Source organism: Apteryx rowi, unplaced genomic scaffold (assembly GCF_003343035.1).
Source record: "Apteryx rowi isolate R43461 unplaced genomic scaffold, aptRow1 scaffold_296, whole genome shotgun sequence".
NCBI lineage: Eukaryota > Metazoa > Chordata > Aves > Apterygiformes > Apterygidae > Apteryx > Apteryx rowi.
Genome location: NW_020449374.1, coordinates 692,791 through 697,748, shown reverse-complemented (window position 1 = coordinate 697,748; position 4,958 = coordinate 692,791).

Genomic DNA, 4,958 nt, shown 5'->3' with positions numbered 1-4,958 from the left:
CCACCAATTTTCTGTGCTTAAATAATTTTTGAAAATGTGAGAGCTACTAAATCACTTCCAGGCTTTTTAAAATGCCCATTAATAGAGAATAAGACCTTATAAGGGCTACCAACTATCTGTTCTCCTTTAGCACACATGAAGATTATTTTTTGCTTATGTTTTGTTGCTGTCCTAAGTATAATCACTGCTAGTAATTCCTGGTGATGCCATTACCTAGGCCTACAACCTTTTAGGTACTTCCACTTTTTAAAAATAAATGTATACACTGCATTAGATACCATGTTGGAACTCCAGGCCACCAGAAGCAGAAGTACAACAGCATTCAATAAAATGGTCCTGCCCTTTCTTCCACTCCAAGTTCCCCATTCCCTTCTTTGTTTCGGCAGCAGCTGTTGCTTGCAGTCAGTCATGGAACTGAAAATCCAGGAAAAAAATTATCGGTCTGTTTAAAAGGGTGACCTGAGTCATTGTCCTTATGGGTAAGGATTAAAGGGCAGGCTAGCATGGGTGAAACTGTTGTGAGTGTTTACTACAGGCCACCTGTCAGGAAGAGGAAGTCGATGAGGCCTTCTACAGTCAGCTGGAAGTAGCCTCACGATCCCAGGCCCTGGTCTCATGGGGGACTTCAACCACCCCGATATCTGCTGGARAGACAACACAGCTAGGCACAAACCGTCCCGGAGGTTCCTGCAGAGCATTGGTGACAACTTCTTGACACAGGTGGTGGAGGAGCCAACAAGGAGAGGTGTGCTGCTGGACCTCGTACTAACAAACAAAGAAGGACTGGTGGAAGATGTGAAGGTCGGGGGCAGCCTTGGCTGCAGTGACYRTGAGATGGTGGAGTTCAGGATCCTGCRAGGAGGAGGCAGGGCACTAAGTAGGATCGCAACCCTGGACTTCAGGAGAGCAAACTTTGGCCTCTTCAGGGACCTACTTGGAGGAATCCCATGGGTTAGGGCCCTAGAAGGAAGGGGCGTTCAAGAGAGCTGGTTAATATTCAAACATCACCTCCTCTGGGCTCAAGAGCGGTGCATCCCTATGAGTAAGAAGTCAAGCAAAGGAGGCAGGAGACCTGCATGGATGAGCAAGGAGCTCCTGGCAAAACTCAACCAGAAGAAGGAAGTATACAGAAAGTGGAAAGGGGGACAGGCCACTTGGGAGGAATATAGGAATGTTGTCAGAGTATGCAGGGATGCGACGAGGAAGGCTAAGGCCTGTTTGGAATTAAATCTGGCTAGAGATGTCAAGGACAGCAAGAAGGGCTTCTTCAAATACATCAGTAGCAAGAGGAAGACTAGGGAAAATGTGGGCCCTTTGCTGAATGGGGTGGGTGCCCTGGTGACGAAGGATGCAGAGAAGGCAGAGTTACTGAATGCCGCCTTTGCTTCAGTCTTTACTGCTCAGGCCAGCCCTCAGGAACCCCAGACCCTGGAGGCAAGAGAGAAAGGCTGGAGGAAGGAAGACTTTCCCTTGGTGGAGGAGGAGTGGGTTAGAGATCATTTAAGCAAACTTGACACCCACAAATCCATGGGCCCTGATGGGATGGACCCACGAGTGCTGAGGGAGCTGGCGGACGTTATTGCTAAGCCACTCTCCATCATCTTTGAAAGGTCATGGAGAACAGGAGAGGTGCCTGAGGACTGGAAGAAAGCCAATGTCACCCCAGCCTTCAAAAAGGGCAAGAAGGAGGACCCAGGGAACTACAGGCCAGTCAGCCTCCCCTGCATCCCTGGAAAGGTGATGGAGCAGCTCATCCTGGAGGCCATCTCCAAGCATGTGGAGGACAAGAAGGTGATCAGGAGTAGTCAGCATGGCTTCACCAAGGGGAAATCATGCTTAACCAACCTGATAGCCTTCTCTGATGGAATGACTGGCTGGGTAGATGAGGGGAGAGCAGTGGATGTTGTCTACCTAGACTTCAGCAAGGCTTTTGACACTGTCTCCCATGACATCCTCATAGACAAGCTCAGGAAGTGTGGGCTGGATGAGCGGACAGTGAGGTGGATTGAGAACTGGCTGAATGGCAGAGCTCAGAGAGTTGTGATCAGTGGCACAGAGTCTAGTTGGAGGCTGTAGCTAGCGGTGTCCCCCAGGGGTCAGTACTGGGTCCAGTCTTGTTCAACTTCTTCATCAATGACCTGCATGAAGGGACAGAGTGCACCCTCAGCAAGTTTGCCGATGATACAAAACTGGGAGGAGTGGCCGATGCACCAGAGGGCTGTGCTGCCATTCAGAGAGACCTGGACAGGCTGGAGAGGTGGGCAGAGAGGAACCTCATGAAGTTCAACAAAGGCAAGTGCAGGGTCCTGCACCTAGGGAGGAACAACCCCCTGCACCAGTACAGGTTGGGGGTTGACCTGCTGGAAAGCAGCTCTGCGGAGAAGGACCTGGGAGTGCTGGTGGACACCAAGTTAAGCATGAGGCAGCAATGTGCCCTTGTGGCCAAGAAGGCCAATGGTATCCTGGGGTGCATCAGGAAGAGTGTTGCCAGCAGGTCGAGGGAGGTGATCCTGCCCCTCTCCTCAGCCCTGGTGAGGCCACGTCTGGAGTACTGCATCCAGTTCTGGGCTCCCCAGTACAAGAGGGATGTGGCACTACTGGAGCAAGTCCAGCGAAGGGCTACAAAGATGATTAGGGGACTGGAGCATCTCTCTTATGAGGAAAGGCTGAGAGAGCTGGGCCTGTTTAGCTTGGAGAAGAGAAGGCTGAGAGGAGATCTCATCAATGTGTACAAGTATCTGAAGGGAGGGTGTCAAGAGGATGGAGCCAGACTCTTTTCAGTGGTGCYGAGCGACAGGACACGAGGCAACGGGCACAAACTGAAACACAGACAATTCTATCTGAACATGAGGAAAAACTTTCTCACTGTGAGAGTGACAGAGCACTGGCACAGGTTGCCCAGAGAGGTTGTGGAGTCTCCTTCTCTGGAGATATTCAAAACACGCCTGGACGCAATCCTGTGCAACGTGCTCTAGGTGACCCTGCTTGAGCAGGGGGGTTGGACTAGATGATCTCCAGAGGTCCCTTCCAACCTCAGCGATTCTGTGATTCTGTGACTCTGTGACTGTACAGCCTTATGATCACCAGTGAAAATACAAGGTGGGAGGAAAAAAGGTTTGTGCCTTTTGAAGGAAGCAAGGTCCTGGATCACTTAAGCATACTGTGAAACCAGAGTGTGAGACAATAGTTGCTTAAACTCTGAATATACAGGAAACCTAAAAGCTGGGTGTTGCATGTACTCAGCTTATGTGTGCCTGCTAAGGGCACAAGGCCTTCATAGCTCTTTCTGGGACAGCAGATTTCTGACCTGTCTCTAACATTGGTCAGTGTGTAATTTACACAAATTCAGTGCCTCAACAAACTATGAGCCTGTCCAATTACAGAGATTTGCAAAAGCATCTTTAGCATTCTAGATATAGTACTTATAGCTTTAGATATGGTCAGCTTCACTGCTGCACATGCAGGGTGGAGCTGGGAAGGGCGAGCACATAATTGGAAGGCAAAACCTAGCCTTGGCCACTGAAATCCTTGCTATTCCTGGCTCTTATTAAATACTGGCTTCTAACTGCATCTTCTACGGGCATAAAAGCTTTTATCCTATCATATAAAGCTGTGATAAAATTAAAGGCTTAGAAATGCAGATTTTAAAGTAATCATTCTGACCCAGTGAATTGTATGCAATTTCAAGTTCATAAATGCCTCCTTTGGTATGCCATTTCTGTACTCTTTGTTCCCATTACCCTGTATCTTCAGATTAAAATCCAAGCTAAACATTTCAGACTTTGGAAAGCAACCAAGTATGTTTTTAGTCCTTCTTTTGACTAAAAATACATTTCTAGAAGCAGTTACACGTTACATGAAAAATAAAGGCCTAATACGACATATAGACCTGAACACAACCCCAACGCCTTGAGTAACTTTGACTCACCATACTTGATTAACTTCATGCTTGAGAAATCCCATCATGACACAGCTGTTGTGCATCAGTTGCCCAAGTAACAGAAATGCAAATCAGTTTGTTGTGTGAAGTTGTTATTTAGTCAATAAAAGGTGAATATGCAAAGTTGATCTGAGAAAAGGCCTCAGGGTCTGCCCTGAAATGATGTTAGCGAACAAAAGGTATATGAAATAAATGAAAAGAGTATTGGAAACCACCCCTAGCTATTGAAGAAAATGACGATAAAGCGAGGCTGCTTCACACATGGAAAATCTGTCATTAGGACATCTAATAGCAACTTCCCACATTGCCTGATACCGGCACAAACAAGCCCTCCGAGCACGCGAGAGCCCTGTGCACTGCACGGTTCATCCTTGCAGCACCATCAAAAGCAAGCGCAAGCTGGTCCTCAGTAAAGAGAAATGTGAACCTAACAAAGGGAATATTATTCTATCCCACTTCCTTTAGCTTCTCCTCTTCGCTCACGGAAGGTTCACTGTTATAAAAGCTCCAGCCAGAAGGACAACTCCTCTGCTGGATCCAGCCTGGCAAGTAACACCGCCAAAGGGGGCTGCTCTTCTAAAACGCTTCAAGACAGACAACGTTGAAACGCACATTGTTAAAACTGGAGTTCTGTGTAACATTCATGTTTCAAATGCTTTCTCTGTTTGTTTTTTTGTAGTTATTTCAGTATTGTCAGCACAAATTCAAAGATTTTAACAGAGTCCTTACCCAGAGACTGCATCAACCAAAATGTCTCTCTTCAAGACTTTAGACAACACGAAACTGCAGAGAGACTGCTCGTCTCGACACAGCCCTGTTTTACGGGAACATTTCGGCTAAGAAAGGCACAAAAAGCGTTCGAGAGGGAACAGAAAAGCGCTCGGCGCTCCGCAGCGCGGCAGGGAAGCGGCAAGTCCCGGTTCAGCTCCCGCCCGGGGCCCCGCGGCCTTCCCAGCCCTCGGCGGCGCCGCGCCCCGCCGCAGCCGCCGCCGGCAGCGGGGAGCCGCCACCCGCCCCG